Raw genomic sequence first — 21237 nt, forward strand, 5'->3', positions numbered from 1 at the left:
ATTCTGACTCATGGCAATCTCATGTGTGTCAAAGTGGAGGTATGCTCCACAAGATTTTCAGTGTTCATTTTTTGGAATTGTATCACCAGGACATTCTTCTTTGGCACCTTAAATATTTGCACTAAACAGGGATTACACAACAATTACTAGTATACTTATTTTACATATTAGATTGCTAAGGCTCACAGTGGTTTAATTTTTTCCCATAGTTAGGCATATTATACCAAGTTATAGTGGTTTATTTTTTTTTCCCCACAGTTAAGCACATTTTAACAAGTCATCAGTATATGACAGAAGACCTATCTATCCCTATATGGTTTCTTCCCCATTTCACCTTCCATTTCTTCTTTTAGCTACTCATGTCTGCTCTCCTGTCTTATCTCTGTCATATCAGAGAAACCATTCACCGCAATTAACATGAGGCAAGTATTAACAGAAAGTACAAAAATAATGTATTGACCACTGATGTAGGCTGATTTCCCATTAGACAGTACATTGGATACTGGAACCAATACAAATATACAGAAATAGTGGCTCTGGAAAGTAACTGAATAGCCCTCATTAAGTATATCACTCAAATTGAGCTCTACATCCAAGAAAGAAGTGTGTTTTCCGATGAAGAGAATCCAGAAGTTTCTGTGAGGAAAGGTAAAACTCATTCATTCCCAAAGCACCATGTGCTACATATTCTTGTATAACCTGAAGTGGTCCATGACCCTTGGAGCTTTTGTTCTGGAGAACCATACCTACAGAATGGAAATTTTGCATGGTGTTTAGACAACGTTGTCTTTGTAGGTTTTAGGCTTGTTGTCTTGATGTATTTTGTACTCACCTTCAAATAAGATCTATTACCAATCCCTTGATGGCATTAAAGACCAAAGCAGAAAGCATACGTATATCTGAGATGGGAGTTTTGAAGGAAATTGATGAGTTCCTGGCTTGGGATACCCAGATGACTGTTCCATGTTCAATAAAAAAAAAAAAAAAATCAATACAAAGAGATAAAAAAAAAAAATCATCAAAGATTGGTGGTATAAAAAAAAATTGGAGGCAAGGCCAAGATGGCGGAGTAGTCAGACTCTTCTGGTGATCCGTCTTACAACAAAGATCAAAAAAAAAAAAAAAACAAGTGAATCAATTATATATATGACAAGCTAGGAACCCTGAGCATCAAAGGCAAAGTTAAGAAATTGGACTTAGTGATGGGGTTGGGAGAGATGGTGCAGAAGCAGTGAGGAGTTGCCCAGCCCACAGCAGTGCCTCAGCCCAATTCCTTTATGCAATTCTAGCAGGGCTGATGGTAGTTTTTGGAGACATGGCCACTTCAGCAAAAGAAGACAAGCAAAGTGGTGCACCCCTGGCCCTGGGTGTGTCTGCAGTGGAGCAGGCAGTGGCATTTAGGAAGTGGTAGCTTTGAAGAAAGAAGACGATCAAAGTGCCAGCACCCTTGAGTCCTGGTGAGGTGGCTGTAGGGCTGGCCATGGTGTTCAGGACGGGGCAGGTTCAGTGAAAGAAGGCAAGGATGGGACGCAGCCCTAAACCCCTGCAGCAATCTTGGTGGAGACCCAGCCACTGTGCACAGGCTACACACACCTCTGGAACCTAAGATAAAACAGCGCTCTTGGCACAAGATAAGTGATTTTGTCTAATTTACTACACGGATCTAATAGCTCCTCCTTTGAAAGAACTCTATCCTGTCTATCTGATCCCTCCTCCCTCTCCCCCAGCTGGCTTCATTAACAGTTGATTTCCCTGGGCCTGAGATAGGTTCCACTGCATTTCCTGAGCTGTTCTCCTGGCCTGGGAGAAGGAACAAATTAACAAACAGGGAAAAAAATGCTCTGCCAACTCCCCTAAACTGGAAACTCAGGGCAGAAGCAGCTGCAGTCCAGGCTCAAATGATCCACAGACGGTGTCTTTCACCTTTGCATGGGTCCAGGTGGCTAGACTACACCAGATGGGATCTGGCTATTGTATTGCAAGGGCAAATCTGTTTGAGGCCTGACTGTAACTGTTTCAGCTGTGCGGTACAGAGGGAGGTTTTGGATGTATGATGCTGCTCTGCCTATTAAACAAGGCCTTCACCTACCCACAACAGGGGCCTAAGGACTGGAGACTACAACCATGCCACCTAGCCACCCACAAAAGGGCTCCAAGGACAAGTGGTGCCTACCAGCCCTTATAGGTAAAAGCACTGGGTGCCTATGGTATGGCTGCAGAGCTCACCCACCAGAGCACTCTAGAGAACAGGGCCATGACTTCCTCACAGAGACTCAGAGGAAAGTTGTCAGCCACCTGCCTTCCTCAGAATGTGACCCCCTGCTCCTACCAGAAACCTGTGCATACACCAATCACCACTGCTCCTCTAAGATAGTCGGTGAGAGTCTACACTACACACTAGGTGAGCGACTATCAGGACACCTGATCTGAATCCATACAAGCATAGTGAATGGACTCCTAGGCTCATATACCTGGTAACAGCTTTAGCCATCTGGTAACAGAACATTAGTGCTTCAAAGGCTCCAATAATCAAGTTAGCTCACTCTAGGAGCCTATATGGGTATATCAAAACAAAACAAAGCAAGAAACTAGGAGACAGTGAGAAAACATAAAATAAATTAATACAAAGAGTTATAGACGTCTCAAAGACAATAGTCAATATCAAATCACATAAAGAAATAGGCCATGATTGCTTCAACAAACTCCCAAAACAATCAAGGACTCTCCCTGATGAAGGTGTATTCCTGGAATTACCCGTTATAGAATACAAAAGGTTAATATATGGAACTCTTCAAGACATCAGGAACAAGATCAGACAAACTGCAGAACAAGCCAAGGAACACACAGATAAAGCAGTTGTGGAAATTAAAATGATTATTCAAGAACATAATTAAAAATTTAATAAGCTGCAAGAATCCATAGAGAGACAGAAATCAGAAATTCAGAAGATTAACAATAAAATTGCAGAATTAGACAAATCGGTAGAAAGCCAGAGGAGCAGAATTGAGGAAATGGAAGCCAGAATTAGTGAGAATGAAGATAGAACATTTGGCAACAATATAGTTGAAGAAAAATCAGATAAAAGAATTAAAAAAAAAAAGAAATAACCCTAAGAATCATGTGGGACTCTATCAAGAAGAATAACTTGTGAGTGATTGGAATACCATAACAGGGAGGGATAACAGAAGATAGAGAGAATTGTTGAAGATTTGTTGGCAGAAAACTTCCTAGACATCATGAAAGACAAAAGGATATCTTTCCAAGATGCTCACCGAACCCCATACAAGGTAGATCCCAAAAGAAAGTCACCAAGACATATTATAATGAAACTTTCCAAACCAAAGTTAAAGAGAAAATTTTAAGAGCAGCCAGGGATAAGAGAAAAGTCACCTACAAAGGAGAATCAAAAAGAATAAGCTTGGACTACACGGCAAAAACCATTAAGGCAAGAAGGCAATGGGATAACATATATAAAACATTGCAGGAGAAAAATTGCCAGGCGAGAATCATATATCCAGGAAAAGTGTCTCTCAAAGATGAAGGCGAAATTAAAACATTTCCAGATAAACAGAAGCTTAGGGAATTTGCAAAAACCAAACGAAAACTACAAGGAATACTGAAGGGAATTCCATGGTTAGAAAATCAATAATATCAGGTACCAAGCCAACACTAGAACACAGGACAGAGCAACCAGATATCAACCCAGATAGGGAAATCACAAAAATAAACTAAGATAAAAAATGCTCAAAACAGGGAATCAGTGATGTCATTATGTAAAAATGACAACATTAAATCAATAAAAAGGGACTAAATAAAGTAGGCATAGCTCTTCCATACAGAGAGAAAGTCAAGGCGATATAGGGAGACATGAGTTAGGTTTAAATTTGGAAAAATGGGTAAATATTAAGGTAACCACAAAAAAGACTAACAATCCTGCACATCAAAATAAAAAAACAAGAAAACATAAAGACTCGACAAAAACAAAATCAACTACAGTGAAAAAGAGGAACACATAATTTACAAAGAAAAACTACTCAGCACAAAAAAAATGGAAAAATGAAACTGTCAACAACACACACAAAAAAGGAATCAAAATGGCAGCACTAATTCATACCTATCCATAATCACTCTGAATGTAAATGGACTAAATGCACCAATAGAGAGACAGAGAGTTGCAGAAGGCATAAAGAAACATGATCCGTCTATATGCTGCCTACATGAGACACACCTTAGAATTAAAGACACACACAAACTAAAATTCAAAGGATGGAAAAAATATAACAAGCAAACAACAATCAAAAAAGAGCAGGAGTGGCTATACTAATTTCTGACAAAACAGACTTGAAACTTAAATCTACCACAAAGGGCAAGGAAGGACACTGTATAATGATTAAGAGGACAATATACCAAAAAAAAAAAAAAAATTTTTTTTTTTTATAGCAAGGGAACATTACTATATTAAATATTTATACACCCAACAGCAGGCCTTCAAGATACATAAAACAACATTGAAACAATCTAACAGCATTGAAATGCAAAACAGACAGCTCCACAGTAATAGTAAGAGACTTCAGCACACCGCTTTCAGTGAAGGACAGAACATCGAGAAAGAAGCTCAGTAAAGACATGGAGAGTTAAATGGCACAATTAACCAACTTGACCTCATAGAAATGTACAGAACACTCCAGCCAACAGCATCCAAGTATACTTTCTGTTCCAATGCACATGGAACATTCTCTAGAATAGACCACGGATTAGGCCGTAAAGCAAGCCTTAACAGAATCTAAAATATTGAAATATTACAAGCATCTTCTCTGACCATGAAGACATAAAACTAGAAGTCAATAACAGAAAAATCAGGGAACAGAAATCAAACACATGGAAACTGAACAACACCTTGCTTGAAAACGATTGGATTATCGAACAAATTAAGGATGGAATAAAGAAATTCATAGAATCCAATGAGGATGAAAAGACTTCCTATCAGAACCTTTGGGACACAACGAAAGTAGTGCTCGGAGTTCAATTTATATCAATAAAAGCAGACATACAAAAAGAAGAAAGGGCCAAAATTGAAGATTTATTCCTACAATTGGAACAAATAGAGACCAACCAAAGAAACCTTCAGGCACCAGAAGAAAGAAAATAATAAAAATTAGAGCAGAGTTACATGAAATAGAAAACAGAAAAACAATTGAAAGAATTAACAACACCAAAAGCTGGTTCTTTGAAATGATTAAAAATATCAGTAAACCATTGGCCAGACTGACAAAAGAAAAACAGGAGAAGAAGCAAATAACCCAAATGAGAAATGAGATGGGCAATATCACAACAGACCCAACTGAAATTTAAAAAATCATAGCAGAGTACTATGAAAAGTTGTACTCCTAACAAATTTGAAAACTTAGAGGAAATGGACAAGTTTCTGTAAATACATTGCATTCCTAAACTAACACAAACACAGGCAGAACAACTAAATAAACCAAAAACAAAAGAAAAGATTGAAAAAGTATTAAAAAAAAAAAAAAAAACTCCCAACAAAGAAAAGCCCTGGCCCTGACGGCTTCACTGAAGAATTCTACCAAACTTTCAGAGAAGCCTTAACACCACTACTACTAAAGGTATTTCAGAGCATACAAAAGGATGGAATACTTCCAAACTCACTCTATGAAGCCAACATAACCCTGACACCAAATCCAGGTAAAGCCTCCACAAAAAAAGAAAATTACAGGTAAATATCCTATATGCAAAATTTCTCAACAAAATTTTAGCCAATAGAATTCAACAACATATCAAAAACATAATTCACCATGACCAAGTGGGATTCTTACCAGGTATGCAGGGATGGTTCAACATTAGAAAAGCAATCAATTTAATCCATCACATAAATAAAATAAAAGACAAGAATCCCATGATCTTATCAAATGATGCAGAAAAGGCATTTGACAAAGTCCAACACCGATTCATGATAAAAGCTCTCAGCAAAATAGGAATAGAAGGAAAATTCCTCAACATATTAAATGGCTTAGTATACAAAGCCAAGAGTTACCAATATCATCCTTAACAGAGAGAAATTGAAAGCATTCCACTTGAAAATAGGAACTGGACAAGGATGCCATTTATTATCACTTTTTTTCAACATTGTACTAGACGTCCTAGCCAGAGCTATTAGGCTAGATAAAGAAATAAAGGGCATCCAAATTGGCAAAGAGGTAAAAGTAACTGTTTGCAGATGACTTGATCTTATACACAGAAGACCCTAAGGAATCCTCAAGAAAACTATTGAAACTAATAGAAGAGTTTAGCAGCATATCAGGATACAAGATAAACATGCATGAATCACTTGGATTCTCCTGCACCAATAAAGAGAGCTTCGAAGAGGAAATCACCAAGTCAGTACAAGTTGCAATAGCCCCCAAAAAGATAAAATACTTAGGAATAAATCTAACAAGAGATGCAAAAGAGCTATACAAAGAAAACTATAAGACACTACTGCAAGAAACCAAAAGAGACTTACAGAAGTGGAAAAACATACCTCGTTCGTGGATAGGAAGACTCAGCATTGTAAAAATGTCTATTTTGGCTAAAGCGATCTCTAGATATTATGCAATCCTGATCCAAATACCAGTGACATTTTTTAATGAGATGAAGAAAGAAATCAACAACTTCATATGGAAGGGCAAGAGGCCCCAAATAAGGTAAGCATTACTGAAAAAGAACAAAGTGGGAGACCTTACACTACCTGATTTTGGGACATATTATACCGCCACAGTAGTCAAAACAGCCTAGTACTGGTAGAACAAAAGACACATAGGCCAATAGAACGGAATTGAGAATCCAAGCATAAATCCATCCACATACGAGCAGTTGAAATTTGACAAAGGCCAAAAGTTTGTTAAACGGGGAAAAGACAATCCCTCTAACAAATGGTGTTGACATAACTGGATATCCATCTGCAAAAAAAATGAAACAAGACCCATACCTCATACCATGCAAAAAAACAACTCAAAATGGATCAAAGACCTAAATACAAAATCTAGAACGATAAAGATCATGGAAGAAAAAATAAGAGCCCTAATAAATGGCATAAACAGTATACAAAACATTACTAACAATGTACAAACACCAGAAGAGAAATCAGATAACTGAGAACTCCTAAAAGTCAAACACCTATGCTCATCTGAAGGCTTCATCAAAACAGCAAAAAGATTACCGAGAGACTGGGAAAAAGTTTTTAGCTATGATATATCTGATCAGTGGCTGATCTCTAAAATCTACAAGTTATTGCAAAACACAACTATGAAAAGAAAAATAACCAGATTAAAAAATGGGCAAAGGAGATGAACAGGCACTTCACTAAAGAGGACATTCAGGTAGCTAACAGATACACGAAGAGATGCACATGATCATTAGCCATTAGAGGAATGCAAATCAAAAGTACAATGAGATTCCATCCGATTCAAACGAGGCTGGCATTAATCCAAAAAACAAAAACTAATGAATGTTAGAGAGGTGGTGGAGACTCTGGAACACTGACAGAGTGCTGGTCCGAATGTAAAATGGTACAACTTCTTTTGAAATTGATTTGGCTCTTCTTTAGAAAGCTAGAAATAGGACTACCATACGATCCAGGAATCCCACTCCTTGGAATATATCCTAGAGAAATAAGAGCCTTTACACAAACTGATATATGCACACCCATGTTCATTGCAGCACTGTTTACAATAGTAAAAAGATGGAAGCAAACAAGGTGCCCATTAACGGATGAATGAGTAAATAAATTATGGTACATTCATACAATGGAATACTATGCAGCAATAAAGAACAAAGATGAATCTGTGAAATATTTCATAACATGGAGGAATCTGGAAGGCATTATGCTGAGTGAAATTAGTCAGTTGCAAACGGACAAATATTGTATGAGACAACTATTATAAGAACTCAAGAAATAATTTAAGTGGAGGAGAAAATATTCTTTGATGGTTACAAGCCGGGGAAGGAAGGGAGGGAGGGAGAGGGGTATTCACGAATTAGACAGAGGACAAGAACTATTTTAGGCAAAGGGAAAGACAACACGCAATACAGGCAAGGTTAGCACAAGTGGACTAAACCAAAAGCAAAGAAGTTTCCTGAATAAATCAAACACTTCGAAGGCCAGTGTAGCAGAGGCAAGGATTTGGGGACCATGGTTTCAGGGAATATCTAGGTCAATTGGCATAATAAAATCTATTAAGAAAACATTCTGCATGCCATTTTAAGATGCATCAATTGGTCTCAACCCACATGGAGCAAAAGAGAATGAAGAACACCGAAGACACAAGGTAATTATGAGCCCAAGACACAGAAAGGGCCTCATAAATCAGGGACTACATCAGCCTGAGTCAGAACTAGATGGTTCCTGCCTACAATCAATGACTGCCATCACAGGGAACACAACAGAGAAGGAGCAGAATAGTGGGAGGCAGACCTCAAATTCTCATAAAAAGACCAGACTTAATGGTCTGACTGAGACTAGAAGGACCCTGGAGTTCATGGTCCCCAGGCCTTCTGTTAGCCCAAGACAAGAACCATTCCCAAAGCCAACTCTTCAGACAGGGATTGGACTGCACTATAAGATAGAAAATGATACTGGTGAGGAGTGAGCTTCTTGGATCAAGTAGACACATGAGACTATGTTGGCAGCTTTTGTCTGGAGGGGAGATGTGAAGGCCGAGGGGGACAAAAACAACCTGAAAGGACATAGAAACACAGGGTGGAGAGAAGGAATGTGTTGTCTCTTTAGGGGGAGAGCAACCAGGAGTATATAAAAAAAAAAATGAGGTGTATATAAGTTTTTCTATGAGAGACTGACTTGATTTGTAAACTTTCACTTAAAGCACAGTAAAATTAAAAAAAAAAAAATCTTCACAACTGGACCAATAAGCCACATCACGATTACCAAAAAAAAAAAAAAAAAAAGATCAGTGGTGTGTCAAAAACAAGGAAAAGAGTGTTGAGATAAAAATGAATGTGAGGGTGATATTACTATGTATTTATTATAGGGTGATATTATTCAGTGCTTACCATGTGTCACGGATTGAATTATGTCCCTCCAAAATACCTGTCAACTGGGCTATTACCATGGATTGAGTTTTGTACCTCAAAAATATGTGTCAACTTGGTTAGGCCATGATTCCAAGTATTGTGTGATTGTGCAGCCTTTGTCATCTAATGTATTTTCCTGTGTATTGTAAATCCTATCAGTAGGATGTTAATCACCATAGATTAGTGGCAGTTGTGTTAATTGGGCAGGGCCCAATCTACAAAATTAGGTTGCATTTTTAGTCAACCTCTTTTGACATATAAAAGAAAGAAGCAAACAGAAGTACAAGGGGACCTTATACCACCAAGAAATTAGAACCAGGAACATGTGTCCTTTGGCCTGGGGGTCCCTGAGCTGAAATGCTCCAATACCAGGGGAAGATTGATGACAAGGACTTCCCCCAGATCCAAGAGAGATAGCCTTCCCTTGAAGCTGGCACCCTGAATTCAGGCTTCTGGCCTGCTAAATTGTGAGAGAATAAATTTCTGTCGTTAAAGCCATCCACTTGTGGTATTTGTGTTATAGCAGCACTAGCTAAGATACCATATGATTAGAACTGTCCAGGCACTTCATAAATATTATTTGATATATTTTCCCCAGCAACTCTATATGGTATGAGCTTATTATTCCTATTTTATAGGTGAAATAACTGAAACTTCAGAGACTTAAGTGAGTTACTAATGGTGATCCTGTGGATTTTCAATATAGATGTGGATGATGGTTTCACAATACTACAGGTAAATCTGATATATCTATGGGAAATAAAATTTATAATAAAAGACTTGAATGAATGCTGACATCTTCTACAAATACCAATCTGCTAAAAAAATAATAATAACGTGCAAAATACATGCTAGGTTCAAAGAGCTTAAGAGCTAGAAAAAATTGTGATAGCAATAATTAAGATTTTTGTGTGATTCCAATTAGAGCAGCATCTGGACTAGATCACACAGAAATGAGTCCTGTACTTGTCATTTATCCATGTTCAGATAGCTCAATGAATGGTGGAGGGATAAAGGGAAATAAATATGCTCACAATTTGAAATTAAAAAAAGGCATTATCTTTCTCAAATTGTCAGTTTCATTTGAAATTCTCCTGTTGTAAGAGTAAGGTGCCATTCTGCCACTAAAATGTTTACTGAAGGTATCCATGCTTACACTGTGCAAGTGATACCCGAATACAAGTAAATATAAATTATAGCCAATAATGTCCTCTTCTGTGGAGGCCTTTGCTTTCATGTTCCAAGATGTTTCAAGTGCAATACTAATGAAGAAGGTTATTATAAAGTAATCTCAGTCTTTGGTACTGGCAATTTTCACAGGCTTACTACTTTACGGATAATTGTTAAAACTGAAGTCCTCTAAAGTTTTAAATGATTATATTTTGAAAGATTCTTGTTTGTTATTAGGAAATAGTTTTCTCTTGTTGTTGAAGCTTCTTATCTATAGGAATAGAGTTTACCCATGATTGTGAAGGAATCCTAGAGGGAGGGCCTAGTCTTTAGATTATATCATTGCACTGCAAAATTATGATTCAGAAGTGATTTGTCTAGAATTTAGTAATAGTACCAGGAAAAACCCCTTACCTTCTCTGGTACACAATTAACTGACTTGCTTTGAAAAATAATATGAGTTGGAAACAGAGAAGAAAGATGGGTAGTTGGAAAATATGACCTTCATGATACAAATGGCTTGGAAGATCGCATGATAAATTTTACAAGACCAACAACCTATTCACTGGAAATGCTTTTTTACAACAACATAAATCACTACTAAACAAGTAGATGTTGCCAGACTGAATACACACTAATCAAAATTGACCATATCCGTGGAAAAGAGATGATGGAAAAGCTCAATGTCATCTGTTGAAAGAAGGCCAGGAGATGACTACAAAACACACCATCAATTGCTCATATTTGAGTCCAAACTGAAGCTGAAGAAAATTAGCACAAGTTCGCAAGAGCCAAAATACAACCTTGAATATATCCAATGTGAATTTAGAGTAGATTTAACACATTAAACACTAATGACTGAAGACAAGTTGTGGAAGGACATCATTCGTGAAGAAAGCAAAAGGTCATAAACAAAAAGAAAAGGGAGGAAAAAAGACCAAAAATGGATGTCAGAAGAGAACTGAAACTTGCTTTTGAAGAACTGAGCAGAAGATTCCAAAGGGTGAATCAAGGAGACAAAGTAAAGTATTATAATGAAATGTGCCAAGATCTGGAGTTAGAAAATCAAAAGAGAAGAACACACTATAGAAGATACACAAACGATCTATAAACACATTAAAAGATGCTGAACATCATTGAACAATAGGAGAATTGAAAAATAACCACAATGAGCCACCACTTCTCAACCACTAGGATGACTATAACCCAAAATACAGGCAATAACAAGTTTTGACAAGGATTTGGAGAAATCGGAACCCTCATATATTGCTGGTGGGATTGTAAAATGGTACACTGCTTCGGAAGTTCATCAAAATATTCAACACAGAGTTAGGCAGCAATTACCCTCTTTGGTTCATAACAAAGAGAATTGAAACAGACACATAAAAATTGTGCATGAAAGTTCAGGGAAGAATTATTCATAACACCCAAAGAGTGGAAATAGCCCAAATGTCCACCAAGAGATAAATGGATAAACAAAATGTGGTATATCCATAAAATGGAATGTTCTTCTACAATAAGAAGCAATGAAATACTGAGGCATGTCACATCGTGAATGAAACCTGAAAATATTACATTAAATGAAAGAAGCCATTCACAAAAGGCCACCTATTGTATGATTCCATTCATATGAAAGTTCAAAATAGCCAGATTTATAGAGACAGAAAATAACTTAGTGTCTGCCAAGGAGAGTGAAGAGTGACTGCCAGTGAGTATGGGGATTGTTTTGGAGGGGACCATGAAAATGCTCTAAAGTTAGATAGCGGTGAGGGTTGTACAACTCTATGAACATACTTAAATACAGTGAACTGTACTCTTTCAATGGTTAAATTTCATGGTATGTGATTCTATGTCAAGGATGCTATAAATGATAAAAAATAACCACCATCACCACGGCAACAACGACAAAATAGTAACTCAATGCTGATAGTTTACCACCCTCCTCTAAGCCTTTCCCATCTAGGTTGCACCTGGTGTCCACCTCTTTTTTTATTTCAAACCTACCATTAAGGTCTTCTCCAAACAATGAAGTAATCCCCTAGTCCAAAAAAAGCAAGCTATATTGGCTCAAAAACTCTGACAATCTTTTAAAATTGCAGTCTTTTTATTTTTTCTCTTTAATACGTTAGCAAGAAAAATACAGGCCTTTCTAATCATGAATTATTAATAAGTTACACACATGTGACAGGCACATATTCTATTTCAAATGTTCTCCTATTAAAATTTTCTCCTATGTCTGTTATCAGAGAAAACAAATCAAGAAATGTAAACTTAAAAATAAATCCATTGTCACTGAATCAAATTTGGCTCATAGTGACTGTATAGGACAGGATACAACTGTCCCACAGTGCTTCCAAAGCTATAAATCTTTACAGAAGCAGGCTTCCACATCTTTCTCCCACAGAGCGGCTGGTGGGTTTGAACAGCTAATCTTTTGGTCATCAGTCAAGTGCTTTAACCACTGCACCACAACCATTGCCCTCTAGTTGATTCTGACTCATAGTGACTGCACCACAAGGACTCCTAAATGTAGCATACCAAAAATCAAACCCAAACCTGTTACTGCCTAGGCAATTTCGACTCATAGCAACCCTATAGGACAGAGTAGAACTACCCTATGTGGTTGCTAAGGAGCACATGGGGGATTCCAAATGGCTACCTTTGAAGACTAAGGTGTGCCTGACCCAAGCCACAGTATTTTCAACTGGACCAATAAGCCACATCATGATAAATGGAGAAAAGAGTGAAGTTGTCAAGGATTTCATTTTACTTGGATCCACAATCAACACCCATGGAAGCAGCAGTCAGGAAGTCAAAAGACACATTGCATTGGGCAAATCTGCTGCAAAGGACGTCTTTAAAGTGTTGAAAAGCACGTATGTCACCTTGAAGCCTGACCCAAGCCATGGTATTTTCAGTCACATCATATGTGTGTGAAAGCTGGACAATGCATAAGAAAACCGAAGTAAAATTGACACCTTTAAATTGTGGTATTGGTGAAGAATATTGAATATACCATGGACTGCCAAAAGAACAAACAGATCTGTCTTGGAAAAAGTACAACCAGAATGCTCCTTAGAAGCAAGAATGGCGAGACTGTGTCTTATATACTTTGGACATATTGTCAGGAGGGATCAGTCCCTGGAGAAGGACATCATGTCTGGCAGAGTACAGGGTCAACGGAAAAGAGGAAAACCCTCAATGGGGTGGACCGACACACTGGCTGCAACAATGATTGTTAAGGATGGCTCAGGACTGGGCAGTGCTTCGTTCTGTTGTGCATAGGGTCGCTACGAGTGGGAACGGACTCCACGACACCAAACAACAACAACACCTTTGGTTAACAGCTGTAGCTTTTAGCCACTATGCCACCAGGGTTTCCAAATGTAGCTTAGAAGGTCTGAAATCACAATACAGCTGCATAGATTTCAGAAAATGCCCAGCAGATTTAAGCAAGGTATCTAGTAAAGGGTTACCTGACATCAGCTTTCCTCTGACTCCCAGATAGCCAGTCAGCCATCTGCAGACAGCAATATGCCCTGACTTTGGGTCAGTTCCATACTTTACTATGAAGAATTTAAAGATGTCTAGAGTACAAGCGGTTTGTGCTTGGTTACCGACTAAAAGGTCAGTGGATTGAACCCACTCAGCTGTGCCATGGAAAACGCTTGGCAATCTGTATTCATAAAGATTAGAGCCAAAAAACTCTGTGAACCTCAGGTCTGTTCTGTAACACAGGCAGTCGACATGAACCAGAATCAAATCGAGGGCAACAGGTTTAGATTACAAACCTGTCCATTCATGATCAAGCCAAATCTGCTGCTCTTATAAGCCCAGAAATTGTGACTTACCAGTTACTGTTCATAAAATCTCAGTTATGCTTTTAAATCTGTCCCTTTGCTTTACCCCCATTAAAGGAGGATTCACAAAATCACCTGCCCTGTGTCAGTGGTCTTAGCCTATGTTGACTGACTCACTTTAGAGATCAATGAATCCTGAGCAAATATATATATATATATGCAGTGAGCTCTCCTAAAAGAAAGCAGTGATGACTCAAACCCAGCATAAGGTTCCTCAGATATGTCAAACACTTTTGTACACAGAGGCCCTGGTGGTGCAGTGATGAAGCTTTTGGCTGCTAACCAAAAGGTCAGTAGTTTGAATCTACCACCCGCCCCTTGGAAACCCTAAGGAGGCAGTTCTACTTTGTCCTATAGGATTGCTATGAGCCAGAACACAATTGATGGCAAAAAGTTTGGTTTTGATTTTAAAGGGAGCTGAGCTGCTGTATTCCTCATATCTCTGACTCTTTACATTGGCCAGTTGACTGTTTTTCCTGTATTCTTTGTCTCACAAGGCTGGCCCACTAATAATAGCCCCCATCAGAGGAGCCCAATTATCTATTGTCTTTGTAAGTCTAACTCAGATATAGGGCTGTGATCCATTACTGTATTTTTATATAAATAATGAGCACCTTTTACATTTGTTTGCCACCCACTCCCTCCCCACCTTGAGGTATTTTAGCAAACACTTTGATAATTTTTTACAGCAATGTGTAAAAAAAATGGCATAGAGGCACTTCTGAAAATATCTCGGGGCGGAGGGAGTGGTTGGCAAACAAACATAGAAGGCACTTGTTATTTGTGTAAACATATAGTACACATGGCCAACGCCCCCCAAAACTGACTCTGACACATGCATTTAATTCTTGTTTTTCCCTGTTTGGCCACTCTGTTTAACACCACCTGTCTGTTTCAATGCCCTGTGACGGCTATTTCTGGAGGATTCACAAAGTCACCTACCCTATGTCAGGGGTCTTAGCCTACGTAGACTGATTCACCTTAGAGAGCAATGAATCCTGAGCAAAATAGATTAAGAAAAAAAAAATACATATGTATGTGTATATATATATATATATATATATATATATAGAAAGAGAGAGAGCTTTCAAAAAAGAAAGCAGGGATGATTCAAAGCCAGCATAAGATTGCTAAATAATGCCACGCATTTTGGTTTTGAGTTTTACTGACTGGTAGAATAAAAGACCTAGTCCTAGGTTATCCTGATTTTAGTAAAGTATTTGTTAAATCTTTTGTAATATTCTTATGTACATGATGTAGTTATATGTGGTGGATGAAAATATGAAAAATATCTCATAATTACATGAATGCAAAAAGGATCCCAAGACTGAATATAAAGTGAATAATCTCAAGTTATCATTCCATAGGACTTTATATATAGTTTTACCTTGAAAAACCATTTTATAAGTAACTGGGGGAAGCCATAGAAGAAATTATTATAAAATTCATAGCATCAGCATAGAAAAGAGTGATGAATTTTTTCATAATAAGGATTCAAGAAGATTTTTTCAGGCTGTGCAAATTAAATTTAACAGTAATAAACATAAAATTTTCTGTGGAACATAAAGTTATTCATTTCGTAGATACTTGGGCACGTATCATGAGACAAAAGTTATTTAAACCAAACCAAACCTAAAGCCATTGGGTCAATTCTGAGTCATAGTGACCCTATAAGACAAAGTAGAACTGCCCTAATAGGGTTTCCAAGGAGCAGCTGGTGAATTTGAATTGCCAATCTTTTGATTAGCAGCCAAGCTCTTAACCACTGCACCACCAGGGCTCCCAAAGGGCACTCAAAATAGAGAGACGAGTAAGATAGAATTCCCTGCGCTTCAGAATCTCACAGACTAGAAAGAGAGAAGGGCAGACTAGAAACTGTAACAAATGTTATGGTTGCACAGGTCCTAGAGAAGCACAGTGAATATGAATGGGGGGTTGTTGCAGAGGCATAGTGGGGGTCGGGGTGGAGGCACAGGGAGGAACTTGCTCCTGAGTGCAAGCCCAAGGAGACGCCAGACAAGGCATGGAATGACATCACCCAAACCCCCCCCCCCCAAAAAAAATGAAATCACCAGACACCACAAATATGAAAGACACCTGACTGAGGAGGCCAGACAAGACAGGGGAAGGCATTTTTGCTGATGTATCACCTCTATCAACATCTATTCATCTCGAAATTGGAGGGGGGCAACTTAGAGATTGTCCCTGTGAGCTCATTACACTCCCTTCACCCCAGGATCATTGAAGACCCCCAAGAGAAACCTGAATCTAGAAGCAGAAGTAAGAGTAAGCCAGTCTATCACAACGTTCACAATTGAGAAGAAGCCAGCTAGCGGACCTTCATTTTCAAAAGATCTACATCAAGAGAAAAAAAAAACCTAAAAAATGCAAGGAACCCCAAAGGATTTATTAAAAGGAACGTAATATCCAGAGCAAGGGGGATGATAGTCACACAAGATCAACTGCATCTGGTGAACTGGGCTTAGTTCTAGGTGCTGTATTTTAGGATGGCCATTTATAAATTATAATTATCCAGAAAAATTGAAGATTTGGATCCAAATGATATATAACAAATATCAACATGACTAATAACACAACAGAGGGATTGGATTTATTGTATGTTACCTCAGATGGTGGAACTATGCATAATGTCTCAGCATCAGAACGTTTCTAATGATAAATGTCCAAAAGTAGGATAGGTTGAAATATGAAAAAAAGATAATTTTTTGTTTTCAAATGCATTACATGGAAAAGTGAGTAACCATTTGACGGAGATGGCTTTCAGTATTTCGTATATTATCGTGAGAAGGCTAAGCCTTCATGAAGATTAAAATGGTCTAGGGCACATGGGATTCAGATACTCCCCGTTTCTCTGCGTGGAATGGTTAGCCAGGGTGCTCTGCATGCTTTAGACTGAGTGTCCTCTAAAGGAAATAGCTTTTAGTAATGGTGGTGGTGGCAGTTCAAAATTGAGATCCCTTGGTTCTCTTTTATGGAGGGTTCAGAATGCAGATCTCAGTTTCTGAGTTGCTAATGTAAATATTAGGAATCAAAGTCATGATTCCCTAGTATAGCTCCCTCATAGTGCCACCTGAGATGCTTGCCAAAATGGAGTGTTTTTATCCAGGGTTTGGAAATTCAAGAGATCTCATCAAAAACATACAGATAGAAGGTCCCTCAAGATTTCTGTTCACCAAGAATGAGCTATTGGGAAAAGAGAGCAATTAAAATTTCCTTTTCTTGTCCTTATGAGGCTCTCATTAGCTCCCTTGTGTATAATATTCTCTCTAGATGATGAAATAGTAGTCAGTACATTACTGACTAGAAATTAAGGCCTGGCATTGCTCTAGGAGGTCCTCATGACAACAGCTTCCAATGTGAATGTAATTTCTGAAATATTTGAAGGCATGTTTTATTTTTTTCTATTTATTTAAAGTTTAGAGAAATAATTCATTATGTTTGTTAGTGTTGCTCTTTGTAGTTTTGAAGACTATTTTTATTGAACACTTACTATATGCCACACACAATCCTAACCCTGTTACATTTATTAACACATTTAATCCTCACGAGGCCCAGTGATGAAGATGATATTAGACTGAATCATGTGCAATTTCACATGATTTATGTTTTTCTCATGTATATTTTTCCATAAGTGGAAGGTATGTTTTTCCACTTATGTAGGTCTCTTTTGGTTCCTTGCAGTAGTGTCTTACAGTTTTCTTTGTATAGGTCTTTTACATCTCTGATTAAATTAATTCTTAAGTATTTTATCTTTTAATGGCATTGATTTGGTGACTTCCTCCTCAAAGTTCTCTTTGTTGAAGTAGAGGAATCCAACTGAATTTTGTATGTTTATCTAGTATCCTTATACTTTGCTGAAATCTTCTATTAGTTCTACTAGTTTTCTTGTGAATTCTTTGTGGTTTTATGTGTATAAGATCATAACATCTACGAATAGGGATATTTTTACTTCTGTCTTAGCAATTGGATGTTCTTTATTTCTTTTTCTTGCTTTATTGTTATGACTAGGACCTCCAGCACAATGCTGAATAAGAGTGGTGATAAAGGGCATCCTTGTCTGGTTCCTGTTCTCAAGGGAAAGGCTTTCAGACTCTTTCTGTTTATGATGTTGGCTCTCGTCTTTGTATAAATATCCTTTATTATGTTGAGGAGTTTCTGTTCTATTTTTATTTTGCTAAGAGTTTTTATCACGAATGGGTGTTGGACTTTGTCAAATGCCTTTTCTGCATCGATTGGTAAGATTGTGTGGTTCTTATCTTTTGTTTTATTTATGTGATGGATTACACTGATTGTTTTTCTAATGTTGAACCATCCCTGCATACCTGGTATGAATCCCTCTTGTTCATGGTGAATTTTTTTTTTGTTATGTTGTTGAATTCTGTTGGCTAGAATTTCATTAAATACTTTTGCATCTATGCTCATGAAGGGTATTGGTCTGTAATTTTCTTTATTTGTGCTGCCTTTACCTGCTTTTGGTATCAGGGTTATGGAGGCATCATAGAATGAGTTCAGGAGTATTCCAGCGTTTTCTATGCTCTGAAATACCTTTAATAGGAGTGATGTCAGCTCTTCTCTGAAAGTTTGGTAGAATTCTCCAGTGAAGCTGTCAGGGTCGGGTTTTTTTTTTTTTCTTGGTTTTTTTTTTTTACCTCTTCAATGTCTTCTTTTGTTACAGATGTATTTAGTCAGTCTACCTCGGTTTGTGTTAGTTTGGATAGGTAAAGTGTTTCTGGAAACTTGTCTGTTTTCTCTAGTTTTTCAAATTTGTTAGAGTACAGATTTTCACAATACTCCATTATGATTCTTTTCATTGCATTTGGATCTGTTGTGATATCATCCATGTTATTTCTTATTCAAGTTATTTGGTTCCTCTCTTTTTTTTTTTTTTTGTCAGTTTGGCCAGTGGTTTATTGATTTTGTTGATCTTTTCAAAGAACCAGCTTTTGGTACTGTTGACTTTTTCAATAGTTTTTCTATTCTCTATTTCAATAATTTTTATGGTTTTTTTTCTGGTGGCCGAGGGCTTCTTTTGCTCTTCTCTTTCTGTTTGTTTGAGTTATAGGGTTAATGCTTTGATTCTGGCCCTTTCTTGTTTTTGGATATGTGCCTTTATTGCTGTAAATTGACCTCTGAACACTGCTTTTATTATGTCCCCAAGGTTCTGGTAGGATGTGTTTTCATTCTCATTTGATTCTATAATTTTTTTTTATTATTCCATCCTTGATTTCTTTTATAACCCAGTAGTTTTGAGCAAGGTATTTTTCTGTTTCCATGTATTTGATTTTTTTTTTTCTTGCTATTTCTCTTATTGATTTCTACTTTATGGCATTTTGGTCACGGAAGATGCTTTGTGTTGTTTTGATGTTTTGGATTCTGTTAAGGCTTGCTTTGTGCCCTAATAATGTGGTCTAATCAGGAAGATGTTCCATGGGCATTGGAAAAGAATGTATACTTGCCTGCTATTAGGTGTGGTGTTCTTTATATGTCCATGAGATCAAGTTGGTTGATTATGGCATTTATATCTTCTGTGTCTTTATTGAACTTCTCTCTGGATGCTCTGTCCTTCACCGAAAGTGGTGTGTTGCAGTCTACTACTATTGCGGAGCTATCTATTTCTCTTTGCAGTGCTGTTAGAATTTGTGTTACGTATTTTGGAGCCCTGTCATTGGGTGTGTAAATATTTATCATGGTTATGTCCTACTGGTGTATTGACCCTTTAATCATTATATAGTGCCCTTCCTTATCCTTTGTGGTGGATTTTGCTTCAAAGCCTATGTTGTGAGAGATTAATATTGCCACTCCTGCTCTTTTTTGGTTGTTGTTTGCCTTATATATTTATTTCTATCCTTTGAGTTTTAGTTTGTTTTTGTCTTAGAGTCTAAGGTATGTCTCTTCAAGGCAGAATATAGACAGTCATTTTTTTTTAACATTCTGCTACTTTCTGTCTCTTTATTGGTGCATTTAGTCTATTTTCATTAAGCATAATTATTGATTGGTATGAGTTTCATAATGTCATTTTGATTTTTTTTCTTTTTTTTTGTGGTATTGACAGTTCCTTTGTCCCACTTAATATTCCGTGCTGAGTCGTTTTACTTTATATGTTTTCTTTTTATCTTTTTCCTTGTTGTTGATTTTGTATTTGCTGAGTCTTTATGTTTATCTTCCTTTTTATTTCTATTTTGAAATGTAGGTTTGTTAGTTTCCTTTGTGGTTACCTTAGAATTTACCTCTATTTTTCTAAGTTTATTCCAATCTTTTATTTCTTCATATTGCCTTAATTTCCTCTCCATATGAAAGTTCTATGAATACACTATTTAATTGATCTATAGAGTTGCTATGAGTCGGAATCGACTCGATGACAGTGGGTTTGGTTTTGTGGCTTTTTTTTGTCTTAATGTTGTCGTATTTTACATATTGATATCTTTGTTTCCCTATATTTTCAGTGTTTTAGCTTTGACTTATTTTTGTGACTTTCCCATCTAGGTCAATAGCTGATTGTTCTGCCCTGTATTCTAGTCTTGGTTTGTTATTTTATATTTTAGATTCTCTATCTGGTACAACTCCTTTAGTATTTCTTATAATTTTGGTTTGATTTTCACAAATTCCCTTAACTTCTGTTTATGAAAATGCCCTAATTTCATCATCGTTCTTGGCTGGCAATTTTTTTTTTCCCTTCAAGGCTTTATATATGTCATCCCACTGTGTTCTTGCCTGCATAGCTTCTTCTGAGTAGTCAGACCTTAGTGTTATTGACTCTCTTTTGTAGGTGACTTTAGTTTTATCATCCTTAAAAGTCTCTATCTTTGGTTTTGGCTAGTTTGATTATAATACATCTTGGTGACTTTCTTTTGGCATCTACCCTGTGTGGGGTTTAATGAGATTCTTGGATAAATATCTTCTCATCTTTCATGATATTGGCAAAGTTTTCTACCAACAAGTATTCAACATTTTTTTTCTATATTTTCTGTTATCCCTTCTCCCTTCTTCAGGTACTCCAGTCCCTCGTAGGTTATTCTTCTTGATAGTAAAAAAAAATAGAGTCCTCTATAATTCTTAAAATTTCTTCCTTCTTTAAAATTCTTTTATCTGTTTTTTCCTCAAA

This window comes from Loxodonta africana, chromosome 15 (genome assembly GCF_030014295.1).
Source record: "Loxodonta africana isolate mLoxAfr1 chromosome 15, mLoxAfr1.hap2, whole genome shotgun sequence".
Classification (NCBI taxonomy): domain Eukaryota; kingdom Metazoa; phylum Chordata; class Mammalia; order Proboscidea; family Elephantidae; genus Loxodonta; species Loxodonta africana.